This window comes from Armigeres subalbatus, unplaced genomic scaffold (genome assembly GCF_024139115.2).
Source record: "Armigeres subalbatus isolate Guangzhou_Male unplaced genomic scaffold, GZ_Asu_2 Contig739, whole genome shotgun sequence".
NCBI lineage: Eukaryota > Metazoa > Arthropoda > Insecta > Diptera > Culicidae > Armigeres > Armigeres subalbatus.
This window is the reverse complement of record NW_026943522.1, coordinates 172569-187393: the sequence shown is the minus strand read 5'-3', so window position 1 is coordinate 187393 and position 14825 is coordinate 172569. Positions and strand designations below refer to the sequence as shown.

Below are 14825 nucleotides of genomic sequence, written 5' to 3'. Positions count from 1 at the left end.
AATAAATTAGCTTCAAAGGATACAGGACTATATCATAGCTACATTTAGTATTGTTACTATATCTGTTGATGACTAGTCACAATTGATTATCATTTTCTTCCTAAAGAAAATCAAAAATGGATTATAAGAAAATGTAAAGAAATAATATGTTGTGACATTATTGTATATGGTGTTGCAGATTTAAAATGGTGTATGGTATTTGTTCTAGACAAAGTCACAATCACATGTTAAGTCGATTATAATATGTTTAGTAACCATATAGCTTGATTCATATGAATCATAATTACAGTAATACAGATGGTTTTTATTTATGCGGGAAAATAAACTGCAATAGATTTTTTTTCGTTCGCTGTAAAAGTTCTAAACATTTTTGTTGGCGAAAATCTATTAATTTAACTTATGATGTTTATTAATGCACACATGAGCAAACTTCACGCAAAGTACAAATGGATTCTATAATTAAGCCTCTACAACCCAATTTTTTGTTTTAGTTCACAATTAATATTTTGCTTTCTATTCGGGCATTAAAATTTGAAAATTCCTATTCAATACTGACTTATTGCAATTGTTAAATTTTCAGGATTATTTTTTTTTATTTTCCGTGTAACGAGTTGGATAAATATTTCAAAGCGTAACATTCATCACTATAACCTTTTATTGAATAAGGTTAGGTGTAGAAAAATACTAAACTACAAATGATCTATTGAAAATTGCAAAAAAAAAAACAAAATAGTAATATGCATTGAATTTATGTTTGAATTCATATTGAATTTATTTGGGTCCTCAAATAGCAAAAAATATGTGGTGTTTTGATATACGGATACGGAAGCATGTAGAACTGTGATTTCTTCAAGTTGCTCTAACGAGGAGATGGGGAAGACATTTCGATTTGTTTTTTTGGATATATTTTTCGACATATTTTGGAGAGACATCGAGGTGTTCACTTCATTTTTATATAAGTAGGTAAAGCGCGTGGTCATCGTTCCGTTTTGGTTTGAGCATCATCTTCCGGATTTCCTTCCTATGTCAGGGAAACCAGTTAAAACGGTTTTGGTCATACGGTCCTGGTCCCGCACATAGATGGAAAAAGTGTCTTTCTGTTGTTTCAAGTAGGAAACAACCAAAAAAAAGTGTATCTTTTATTGGGTTTTGACGATAATAAGAACCAGGGTGTCTACTACCTGGAACACCTGGAAAACCTGGAATTGTCAGGGAATTTCTCCCCACCTGGAAAATACCTGGAATTATCAGAGAAATCTTGACATAATCAGGGAAGTTTCAATCCCCGGTGACCATGAGTGAAATTCGCTCAAAAGATGAAAAAATCCTTAAGAGTATTTGAATTACCAATCAAATCTATTGAAAATGTAGTGAACGTTAATGGATCGTTGTTCCGCAAAAAACGTTTTGCCATCTTCTAAAGAAAACAAAGATATTATGGCACGTAACTTTGAGATGGAGGAAGGAAGGAATGGAGGAAGCCTACATCAGACTGAAGAGGGAAGCCAAGCGGATCGGACTAGTCATCAACACGTCGAAGACGAAGTACACGATAGGAAGAGGTTCAAGAGAAGACAATGTGAGCCACCCACCGCGAGTTGGCATCGGTGGTGACGAAATCGAGGTGGTAGAAGAATTTGTGTACTTGGGCTCACTGGTGACTGCCGAAAATGATACCAGCAGAGAAATTCGGAGACGTATAGACCATAAGAACGGAGACGTAGACCATAAGAACGATTAGCAATTTTCTAAATTATTTCTGGAGACTTTTGAAAAATAAAAACCTAATAGAATTCCCGGAGGAATTTCAAAACGAATTTCCGGACGATTTTTTGTATGTTTTTTTAAAAGAAATTCCCGAAAGGGAACCTGAAGAGATTTTTTAAAAAAGTGTAGAGTAATCTATGAAGGATTTTTGCTAAAGGAATTCTTGAAAGAATAGCCGAAGGATTCCCGAATGGATTTTTCAAAGGTGTTTCTAAAGGTATTCTCGAAGTATTTCCAAAGAATTCTTAAAAGCAAAATATCCGGAAAAACACCTCCAGGTGTTTTCTAAAGTTTTCCTCAAGATACTTCTGAATGAGTTCCTAAAAAATCCAAATGAGTTTAAAAAAATATCCGAAGCATTTTCCGAAGGTTTTTACAATAAAGCAGTAATAGAACGCTAGTGGCGCTGAAACCATTGAAATTATTCTGCCAAAATATGCTTCAATAAGCTTAATAGCCTATTCAGATTACGATTAGATTATGTATCGAATAAAATATCGTGTTAAAGGGGAGAAAGAAAATTTAATGTATAGGGATGGCATCAGGTTGTTGTTTATCATGATTTTTATGATCATAAATGGCGTAATCTGAATAAGCTATAATTTGGCCATTTGACACTTTTAGTACCGGTACCTTGGCTGCTATGTCCGAGCTAACTAGGTGTTGGCCACAAACTAGAACAAACTAGATGTTGGTCACGCGAACAGGTCGTTAGGTATGAGTACGTTAGGCATAAAGGATGTTAAGCATAAAATGCCCCAAAAACAGCACACGACATAAAGAAGGTATTTGCCTAACGTCCTTATGCATAACGTCATGGACCCAGCAATCTCATATTTTTGCATGAACACATTTCCTGAAGGAGTTTTCGTAAGAAGTTCTGAAGGATTTCCTGAAGAAATTCCAAAACATATTTCCGGTACATTTCCTTAAGAAGTTTTCTTAAGTTTCTTTTAAAAAAAAGTTTCCAAAGAAATTCATAAAAAAAATCAGAGGAATATCTGAAGAAATCTGCAAAGTATTTTATAAAGGTATTTCCGAAGGATTTTCACAAGACATTTTCGAACAAACACCTAAAGGAATTTAAAAACATTGTAAAGGAATCGCTAAATGCATCTCTAAAGGAATTTCCGAAACAATTCCTTGAGATGTTTTCTAAAGTTTTAGCAAAGAAATTTTCAAATTAAATCCTGGAGTAAGTTCTGAAGCAATTCTTAAAATCCGGAGGATTTTCCGATGGAATCTATGGAGAGATTTTCAAAGGAATACCTGGAGGAATTTCCTATGTGATTCCTGAAGGAATTTTGATTGAATGGCTGAAGCAATTTCTGGGTGAACTTGCGAAGGAATTCCTGGAGGAATTTCTTAAGTAATTTACAACATTGTTTTTGTGAAGCCACCAAAATATTCTTAAAATAAATTTTTTCGCAATATTTACTTTTTTGAATTGATTATTTTGCTGCTAAAATCTATATATGGTACGTTTGTTTTTGCCTGGAAATTAATGTAAAACACCTGGAAAAATCAGGGAAATTTATTTTTACAGATGAGTAGACACCCTGAGAACGCAAGCGAAAATACCCGCCGTAACCCTACTTGACGAAAATAGCGCCTAATATAATATTGCTCGCTGCCGATTGGAGCATTATCAAATCATTCCACAACGGGGATGATGCTGTCGGTTTCTTCACTGAGATTATTACCAGTGCCATCGCTATTCATGACGCTATGCATAGGAACTGTATAGGAACTGCTCATAAACCTGCATGGTAGAACAACCGATTGAAGCAGTTCAAGAACATTTAACTGGGATAGTAGAACAATAATTGTAACAAATCTAACGTTTTAAAGAGTGCTGAAGAAAATTATATAGTACGGACTGGATTCGAATGAATTCGGCGAAGAAATTAACTCAACAATTGATACTTAGGGGTCGTACACTAATTACGTAAGCACCTAGAGGGGGCGGGGGGTCTGCCATTTTCTTACGCTCCATATAAATGAACAAATATCTGTATGTGAAAAATCTTACATGGGGGGAGGGGGTGTTGAAAAACCCAGAAAATTTGCTTAGGTAATTAGTGTACGCCACCTGAATCGAAAATAAAATCCGAGTGAAATCGGTTTAGGGTCATTTGGCCGAATGCCAAAATGTATTAAGTGTGTGAGTAATGATTAATGAGAGGTAAGAAATCTTTGTAGTGGGAAGCAGAAAGTGAGAAGTGACAAATGAGAAATTAGTAGTGTGAAGTTATTGACAAGAAGGAAGATATTTGGTGCAAGGTGATAAGTGATACAGCGAGTAGCAAGCAATGCGAAGCAATATCATCTTTGAATGAAGAATAAACAAACAAGAAGAAAAAGGAAGAGGAAAGAAGGAAGAAAGAAGAAGAAGAAAGAATGAAGAAGAAGGCAGAATGAAGAAGAAGGCAGAAGAAGGAAGAAGGAAGAGGGAAGAAGGGAAGAAGGAAGAGGGAAGAGGGAAGACGGGAGAAGGAAGAAGAAAGAAGGAAGAAGGAAGAAGAAAGAAGGAAAAAGGAAGAAGGAAGAAGGAAGAAGGTAGAAGGAAGAAGGTAGAAAGAAGAAAGAAGAAGGAAGATGGAAGAAGGAAGAAGGAAGAAGGAAGAAGTAAGAAGGAATAATGAAGAATGAAGAATGAAGAAGGAAGAAGGAAGAAGGGAGAAGGAAGAAGGAAAAAGGAAGAAGGAAGAAAGAAGAAGGAAGAAGGAGAAAGGGAGAAGGAAGAAAGAAGAAGGAAGAGGGAAGAAGGAAGAAGGAAGAAAGAAGAAGAAAGAAGCAAAAAGGAAGAAAAGAGAAGGAAGAAATAAGAAAAAAGAAGGAAGAAGGAAGAAGGTTGGATAAATATTTCAAGGAAGAAGGAAGAAAGAAGAAGGAATAAGGAAGAAGAAAGAAGGGAAAAGGAAAAAGGAAGAAGGAAGAAAGAAGAAGGAAAAAGTAAGAATGAAGAAGGGAGAAGGAAGACGGAAGAAGGAAAAAGGAAGAAAGAAGAAGAAGGATGCAGGAAGGAATCAGCGAAAAGGAGGAAGGAAGACAAACACGAAATAAGAAAGAAAGAGAGAAGGGAAGAGGAAGAAGGAAAAATTGAAGAATGAAAAAAGGAAGAAGGAAGAAATAAAAAGAAGGAAGAGGGGAGAAGGAGGAAGAAACAACTAAGAAGAAGTAAGAAAGTACAAGGAATAAAAAGAAGAAAGGAGAAGGAAGAAAGAAGAAAGGAAAAGTAAGAAAGAAGAAGGCAAAAGGACGAAGGACGAAGAAAGAAGGAAGAAGTTCTCTGTTTTCAGTTCTCAGTTCATTCCCTCTTCTCACTTTTCACTTCTCTCTTCTCTCTTCCTACTTCTCATTTCTCACTCTTCACTATTCGTAATCTGAGGTCAACTTTTTGAACTATTCGGCCAAACGGCATTCGGCCAAACGACCCGTTCGGCCAAACGGCACTCGGCCAAATGGAATTCGGCCAAATGGTATTCAGCCAAATGGCCTGACACCGTGAAATCGTGTCGTGGTAAATTAACGACTAATAGCCTACTTTTTATTTTACTAAAACGTATTGGTCGCGAACCAATTATTACCCAGCTTTAAAAATATTCATTGTAATAGTACAAGGCAAAAAACTATTCAATAAAATATAGCGGAATCCCAGCCCAGGGTGGTCAATTGCTCATACATATTTTCAAAAATTTGTGTGCACCGTGGACATTAGACCATACACCCCCCCCCCCCTAATCTTCACACGTGCTATATGGGCATGGACAATTAATCTATTTCTCGTTTCGTTTCAAATCCATAAAAAATTTCATATTTCGTTTCGCCATGAAAATGCTAAGCAGCGTTAGTATCATGAATGTTTCAAAATGTCGGAGGGCATGTTCTTTTTCGGAAACAGGTTCACCGCATTGGCAAGTCTTGTTGGATAAACTAACAAACAAAAGATGTCGAATAAAAAATCTTTCTTTAGCTGGTTACATAAATAGGGGAGAACGGTCCCCAAAATGCACCCCTTAAGCTTTTTCGATGTTTTCGCCCATATTTCAACGTATAGGTGCCAAATTTACAAACCCAGCTACATTTCACAATGATCTCCTATTCAAAACACTAAGGTTTTCATGACTTTATAACGCATTTAAAAAATGTTATAAAAATAGGCCTATAAAAAAACGCCCGAATGGTGGTCTAAAATGACTCAATTGCATGTAAAATGATGGTGAACGCATGGTTGTTTGTTTTTTCTTAATGGATTGAACTACATTCTTACGGATGTGGTGGAAAAATAGCAAATCGTTAAATTTGAGTGAATATGAAAGGATTTTGCTATTTTTTTAATGTAGCTTAAGGATGGATAACTAATTATGAATTGTAATGGTAATATTCGTTCATAAATGTACTAAAACAGATTATATGAGTGATTTTATGAGTGAGGCCATTTTGCCCCAGGGGTGCATTTTGGACCGTTCTCCCCTACCTTTTTACAAATGATGATAAAATCCATAGAATCGCTTCTAGATTAGGGATGTTCACCAAAATATGATACATACATTTTCAGGGGCCCTCCTTAGCCGTGCGGTAACATACGCGGCTATAAAGCAAGATCACGCTGAGGGTGGCTGGGTTCGATTCCCGGTGCCGGTATAGACAATTTCGGTTTGGAAATTGTCTCGACTTCCCTGGGCATAAAACTATCATCGTGTTAGCCACATGATATACGAATGCAAAAAATGGTAACTTGGCTGAGAAACCTCGTAGTAAATAACTGTGAAAGTGCTGAATGAACACTAAGTAGCGAGGCGGCAAGGTCCCAGTGGGGGATGTAATGCCAATAAGAAGAAGAAGACATTTTCCATCTCCCGATATAAACATTGTCCGTTGGACAATCTGTTCAATATTTATATTATTCACATCACATCAAGTTTCATAGCGGATAATGTTAGTCATTAATCTTCTTTTATTACGCCTTACTCTTCAACGCCAACTTTTGTATTCAGCGCATCTTTCAGTTTTTCTTTTCAAAAAAGTTGCTTTCACTCAGCTGCCTGATAATGAAATATGATCCTAAGCATTGAAAATGACACATAAAATCAGTTTTTTCTCCACGATATATACCTATAACTGACAAAAAATCAAGAAAAGTTAGGAAGCGAGGGTTCGTGTCGAGCGAAGCAAAATATTTGTTTGGCCAACAATGATTAAATAGTTTCGTTTCATTTCACTTCAAAATCTGCCAAAACTTGGAACGTTTTCTTTAACTCAGATTCAATATTTATTTTCCAATTCGTAATCGGATTAAGCTGACCAACTACTATAGCCCCCTAGACTATGCTCAGTGGAAAAGGGGATCTTCAGGGTCGGAAGAAGGGGAATCGACACAACAAACTCAACGTCACTCGATGATCCACCTCTATTGGGAACTCACTTTAAGGTGCAACATATCCATCAGCATAACTCGGATGGGTGAAACTCCCAAGCCACTTCTTATGATTGCACCACTCAAAGGCCACACGGCGAACAAAATTCTAATAGGACCGTTAGAGAGTGAGGCATGGTGACCCCTTTCTGGGTCCGGGATAAAACGGGACAAACCAGACTAATAGTGAAACTTTCAACACACTGAAATTGTACTAAAGCGATCGAATTCATGCACATACGTATAATTACAAACTTTACATTTTTCTAATTTTGGCCATTTCTTACTAGCTATGTGACGTCACAGTTTCTACTTGCGGTTGTTAGGTCTAGGTTTTGGTGGTACGTGATGGTGGTCGCAGATGATGGTGACGGTTTCGGGCCAGCGGTCCGGAATTCGAGGTCGGACGGTAGGACACTATCTGCGCGCCTGCGACGAAACGGAATACACAGCGTCTTGTTGTGAGAACCCCAGGGTGCTCGCGATTACTCAGGACCCTTCCCGAGGCTGGCGAATTATTGCGGGGGCAGACCGGCTTGGCCTCGATATTGCCGCTGGACTTTCTATCCACTCCGCACTTCTGATCCGAGTTCAAGATGGCGACCTCGTATCGTTATTTTTCCGTCCCTTTCTCGCCTTTCGTCACTGCGCTATTATAATGTGCTGTCCGTTGTTTGCCCGACCGCGATGGCGTCGCAGACAATAGCTGGACCGAAATATAAAAGAAAAAGGTCCTGTCTTGGACCTACCCGCCATATTAGATTTAGACCACGTTTTTTTCGTAGAACACAAGCGCACTTAAAACGACTAGTATATCTTCGAATTCATACGGCATATTGAAAATTTACCTTTTTCTATTCGATCTTCAGTGTACTTAGTTACACGCCACGGGGGGAACTAGCATTGAAACACCACCCTAGCTTTAAGATACAATAGGTTTTAGATTTCTTTTAGGTATCTATCGTTTTTTTTTACACTACTAACCACTTGTATATAATAGTTAGATCACTACTAATACTATTTATAGCGTAATTAGCTATTTAATGCCACTAGACCTAAGAAAGAACAATACAGATATATTAAAAAAATCACTATAAGTCTGAAAACGCACTTTTTGCGAACTTTGATTTTACTCACGTCGCGCACTTACTGCTCTCTAGCACGTTCCGAGCAGAATTAATTTCACCGTGCTAGCATGCCGAGTACGACCTTAATACATTCTCATAAGAATCCGACCAAACCCGAGTTTGACGAATTTTCTATACGTGCTACGTGAGTTCTACCGCTCCTTGTCCGACCCTGGATGTTGCACGGAATCTTGGCTGAGTTTTTTGCCACAGTTGTACTAACCGCTGTCAGCAAATCTACCGAAACGAGAGTGAGTGTGTCGTGGAAATAGGGAGAGACAGTGGGAGAATGGGAGATCGCTCATTTCTTCCCTTGAGCATTGCCCAGAGTCGCATCAAGTACTTATAGAAAATTATTTGTGACCGAGTCACAAACCTAAATTATGTAGCCGTCGGTTACACTACTTTCAACCACGTGCACATAGCAATCGGACACCAACCGTTATCTCAGACCTACCTACATATTTCCCAAGTGAATGTTATTTCTGGAGCTGTTGGCATCAATTTTTGTTGGTATATCCACCTGTAAAGTGCCACTCAAATTTGTCGTCTCTGGTTTTTGTATTGCTTTCTTGAATGCCGGAAGGAACGATTGAAGATGAATCTTATTTTCTCGGTCATAGTATGGACGATACTCCAGGTGAGCTATGAATAGTGGACTAACAAATATATTGTTATTTTTATTCCTCCATACCTAGCAATTTTATTTCATTTTGGGTGGAGGGAAACCCCTTTTCAACTGAGCGTATAAAGAACTCTCTCAAATGGAAAAACTTTCTTATCTTATCTATCAACGGAATATAACTCCTAATAAAAGAGTTTTCTTGACACTATGTATCTATACTATTGTTAGCAGAATGGTCGAACAATTCATAACAATACTTGGTCGGGGTCCTGCGGAACTGACCACTGACTTGTAGTATTTTGTTCGTAGAAAGAAAACGGAAATGAAATCATATAAACTCATGCGTACATTTATTGTAGGATACCCTCAGTTGTGGGGTTGAAGGATATCTAGTAGAATTTGTAATCAATTGGATCTGCTACTCGAAAAGTTAGGTAAAAATTTGACGATTTATGTTTGCGCTTGGCGTGTTTTGACAGAAACCCGGCCACTTCAAAATGTATGTATGTATTACCACACTAAAATCCCAATCTCTTTTAACTATCCAAATCAAGTTTATATTTATTACATTAGTTGCACAGCAGCAGCAGTTTTAAAATCGTGTCTGAAACAGAGATTAGCAACTATGCACTACACGAGCCAATTCGCCAGTGGAAAATAAGAAACCGCAACGCGAAAGAATTCAGTCTCTCAGTGCGGAGTGGGACGAATTTGACAACCAATACTTTTTCTCTAGTAAAAATCTTTGGAGAATCGATGGTTTCATTCACCGCACAAAGCTAACAGTGGAGATATCGAGCTCATCTTACTCCAACTAGCCTTTCTGGTCGTTCGCAACTATGTTACGAACGACCAGAAACCAACACCCCGGTGAGACAGGATTACTCGATCAGCCATAAATATGAGACCACAGTAGACGATAAATGTAACGAAAGAATGTCAAGCGCTATCAATTGATTGTATTTTCTATCTACCTTTGTTCGTACATATATCAATACATGGAGTTTGACCGAACTGAATAGCTGAGCTAGAGCAATAAATAATTTCCTTTTTTTAATTATCATTTGTTTGGAAGGCTCACTTGCCGTAAAGCGTTACGGAGCCGGAAACAATAATTTCCTTAAATCTAATTATTTATCGTCTAAAGCTAATTGTTGATCCTAATCTTCTATATATCTTCTTCTTCTTCTTCTTCTTCTTCTTCTTCTATATACATAAAAGTGAATTTCTGTCTGACTGACCCTTATAGACTCGTAAACTACTGAACCGATCGGTGCGAAATTTTGTATACAGGCCTTACGCCCTGGTGAGTCGAACTTACAATGTATTATGCGTCTGCACGCACTGTTCATACCAGAATGCTGATTCGCCGACGCGGGGTACGTTGTTCCCAAAGAGCTGCCAACTAAAAGGGGTTTTGCCTCATGAACGAAATCTTCTTCTTCTTCTTCTTATTGGCATTACATCCCCACAATGGGACAGAGCCGCCTCGCAGCTTAGTGTTCATTAAGCACTTCCACAGTTATAAACTGCGAGGTTTCTAAGCCAAGTTACCATTTTTGCATTCGTATATCATGAGGCTAACACAATGATACTTTTATGCCCAAGGAAGTTGAGACAATTTCCAATCCGAAAATTGCCTAGACCGGCACCAGGAATCGAACCCAGCCACCCTCAGCATGGTCTTGCTTTGTAGCCGCTCGTCTTACCGCACGGCTAAGGAGGGCCCCGAACGAAATAAGTATCTCCACTTTTGACGTAAACTACGTCTAAGGGGAAGACAGGGATACAGGGATACAGGGTGCAAAACGAGCATTTCCAAATTCGAAACCGTCACGAAATTTGGGGAGATTTAAAACGCTAATAGCTCTTTTATCTTTAGGTGGATTTTCGAGATTTTCTTATCAATCGCCTCGAAAACTGTCCATAAATTTGTAAGGCCCATTGTAACTATTGATTATTACCGTTGAATAAAGCTATGTCCATTTAGAATCCGGAATAATAAAATCATCTGTATCTCGGTAACGGATTGACGTACAAATAAGGTTTATACATCAAAATAAGGGTAATTCACTGTACTTTAAGGAAAAATTATTGATACAAATAATTTCTTCTTGTTTCTAATGAAAATTCGCACCTTCTTCTTCATTCCTCTCATCAAAAGTTGCACACTTCCGGAGTCAACTTCCTTCACACATTTGTTCCACATTTTGGTCATCTGAGTCGCGTCCCGAACTGTTTTTCCACTTTTCTTAAGCTTCTGCTTCATTACTGCCCAAAATGTCTCGATGGGCCGGAGCTGTGGGCAGTTGCGTGGATTTATGTTTTTATCGATGAAATCTTCGTTATTATCGCGGTACCACTGGATGACTTCCCGGCTGTAGTGGCAACTCGCCAAATCTGGCCAAAACTTCACGGGACCTTTATGGGCTTTATGGAAGGTCGACCGCGGTTTTTGAGACATTCCTCCTTGTACAGCTTCGAGTCCATCGTCTTATTCGTCCCAAACACTTAGATCTTTGCCCCACAGCTGCATATCCCTTGCCAAAATCATCCGTTTTTTGCAAGTTTGTCCAAAAAGCAAACTTAAACTTCGCAGGAACTACTCCTCGTGCCGTCACCATGCAGAATTTTTAGCTAAGAAGCTGTCCGAAATCCATTTTGACGTAGGTTCCATCGTCGATGACAGGATTATCAACGTGGGTGTGCAGACTTTTTCCTCTCCTTTCGGCTTCCATCTGGAATAATTTTTGACACGCTGCGTGAAATTTATACCACAGCAAGTGGGCGCCTAGGTAGACAAACCGCTGTAAAAGAATTCTTGCAGCGGTCACTTTCCGTGCCGCTGCAATACAATAAATGATTCCGGATTCTAAATGGACATAGCTTTAATTGAAAATACAAAATCTTCACAAACCCAGTTAAATTTTCATAGTCGACCGCTGTCTGGTGCGGTTGGTTCTTGCGCTCTACTTTTGTGCGGTGATGCGCACAAAAAGTAGAACAATAGAACCAGAACAATGGCCGCGGTCGAAGCCAAAGTGTAGTGTTTAATGTTTATAAAAAAGTGCTACAGATGCTGAACATGTTCGTGTAAAGGCTCTTTTTTTTATGGTTTCAAATTCAGTTTATTTAGTATTTACAAGTTCAAAAGTCTACACCCAACCAGGGGATGGCAGATTTTAATACAGTTCTGCATAAGAACCTTGCAGAAACTGTATAATAATTGGGCATATACAATTCTGTAAGCTTTTTAAACTAATATTGTATTAAAATAATACAGATTTGTATTATTTTAATACAATAGGGTAAATCACTACTTGGGCCTATGGACCCGGTTCCCGGCTCACTGCACAGAAAACTAATGATTTAAACTGTTTGGAAGTCGTAGGTTTATGGTTGATAATTTTTAAAAAGTCTCCCATTTATTTTTCACAATACTAAATATTTTTCTATCACTTGTTTTACTCCTAATTGATTCAATTGTAGAAAATAAAAATGTAGAATTCAAAATTTCACTCTCCGATGCCACACCACTGAGCCGGAGTGATTCTTTCCACTTTTACAAAACGGTATTGTCGAATAAACACCTACCTGAAAATCGTCACAGTTCTCGATACAACCATTGCATGAAGCTGTTAATCACCACACCATAATTCTAAACACCCGCACTTCAATTATTCTTATTTTGTTCGTTTCACTAGAACTTATTTAAACATACTAGAATACATTTTAAAATGTATTCACAAATCGAACAAAAATTCACCTCGGCCCAAGAACTTCTAGCCGCACCGTGCTGCCAAAAGGCCAGGATTATAAAAATGATCCTTCATCGTTAATAGGAAAATTGTCTAATATGTTGACGTTATCATGTTATTTATAGTTCTCTCGATTTTAAAAGGTGAAATAAATATTGTTTTAAAGTATTTGGAAGAAGTTTGGATGAGTTTATATATCTTCTCAACCAAATAAAAATGATTATGAATAATACCATCTGGCATCTTGTTGTCGTGGAACGTGCATATTTTTGTTTACATCGCATTTTCTACCGTTCCGAGAGAGAATGAGAGTAAAATGTTGAGAGATTGAGTGAAATTTTGCTTAGGCCGGGAACTGGTTTTTTTGTATGCCGGATTGGGAATCGCTATGACTGAAATGAGTGCTGCACCTCGTTAATTTAAATCAAATAAAAGCTTCTTTGAACGATATTTAGCACGAATAGCTATTTTTTAAGCAGAAGTGAACCCCAATGCAGTATTATGCAGCCTACAAATTTCAGAAAAAGTTGCTTCCTGTCATAAATATCAATTAAATAATGCAGTCGTACGCATATTAGGCCGGGAATGGGGTAAGAAACCCTATTTGTATAAAAAGCTTACAGAATTGTATATGCCCACATATACAATTCTGTAAGCTTTTTATACAAATATTGTATTAAAATAATACAGATTTGTATTATTTTAATACAATATTTGTATAAAAAGCTTACAGAATTGTATATGCCCAGATTTTATACAATAATTGTCAGATTTGTTTTTTGGGTGTAGGTCTGAGCGGAATAATTATTCTAATGCATTTACATCGATCCTATCGTTACACTGGTTAACAAAGTGAATGAGAGTGATAAAAATTCTAAGTATTTCTACACGCATTCTTTTTCCTATACCAGCCAATACAGGCTTTGAAAGTTCTTCGAACGAAAATCGCCTTCACCCATTTGTTGTTCTTGTTAGCCTTCGTTGTAAAACCGTCCACGCCTGGACGACACGAGCACAGGAACAAAACTTTTGATGCAACGTTTCTACTGTATGGTTTCCGCAGTGTATGCAGTTTTCGCCTGCCTCCCGTTGCATCACGAAGAGCAGTTTTCGGTGTTTAATTTTGCTGTTGACTAGTAGGTATAGTTTTGCCACATTTGTTGCGCGAGCTTCCCCACCATTGCGTTCCAATTTAAGGTGGTCATCAGACGAATGGAGTTGGCTTGACCACATGAGTACTTTGTAGCCACTGGGTGTCAACAATATCTCCTTCGCCAAGCCCCACATTCACCGCAACGGTTTTGCGCAAATTTAATTGCGCACCGGTGGCAAGACCAAAACGACGAAAAACTTCTCTCATCGCCTCGATCTGCCACGGTGACGTCACTATTACGCTGATGTCGTCGGCGTAGGCAACCAGCAAATCCTTCCCGCACACTTGCTCGAAACGAAGAGATGCATGGACAGTGCCGCACGCTCGAACGACCGAGAGAGGTGCCCATTGACGAGCAGCCGGGAGGTGGACCGACTGGTAATCTGCGCGAGAAGAGCGATGAATTCCTCGTTGAACCCGACCGACCGCATGGTGTCGAAAAGGAATAAATGGCGCACCCGATCGAAGACGTTCTCGAGATCAAAGCTGATGAGCTTACCGGCGCGTCGGTGGTGACGGAGACTGGCGATCCGATCTTTCAAAGCGAGAGTGGCTTGGAAGATGTTGTGCTCTGAGTTCGAACATTTCTGTCCGTCGCTCAAAACACGGTGGGCTTGCATGACGCGCTCTAGCCGGTTTTTCAAAATTCGGGAGAGATGTTTATAGTCGCTATTGAGAAGCGATATAGGCCGGTACGCTCAGGCCGTGTTGTCTCCACCTGTCTTCTTCACCAGCACGATGATGCCCTCCATGAAGGCATGGGGAAGATTGCCGGCGAGTGCTTCATTGAGAAGCAGGTTCAACTCACGATGGATTACGTTGAACATGCGAAGGTAGAAATCTCGTGGGATCCCATCGGCACCGGACGATCGTGCTGCGCTTGTTTTGATAGTAGATAATATTTCCGCCGATCTTTTCTGTGCATCTCTCGTTCAGTGGGTCGTCCGGTGGAATAACCCGTTCGAAAACAAACCCG

General features: G+C 38.8%; 1 pseudogene; it reads right to left on the bottom strand.

Annotated features, from left to right (window-relative positions):
- The window catches only part of LOC134204603 (uncharacterized), a 204653-nt pseudogene that overhangs the window by 18489 nt on the left and 171339 nt on the right, over positions 1-14825 (bottom strand).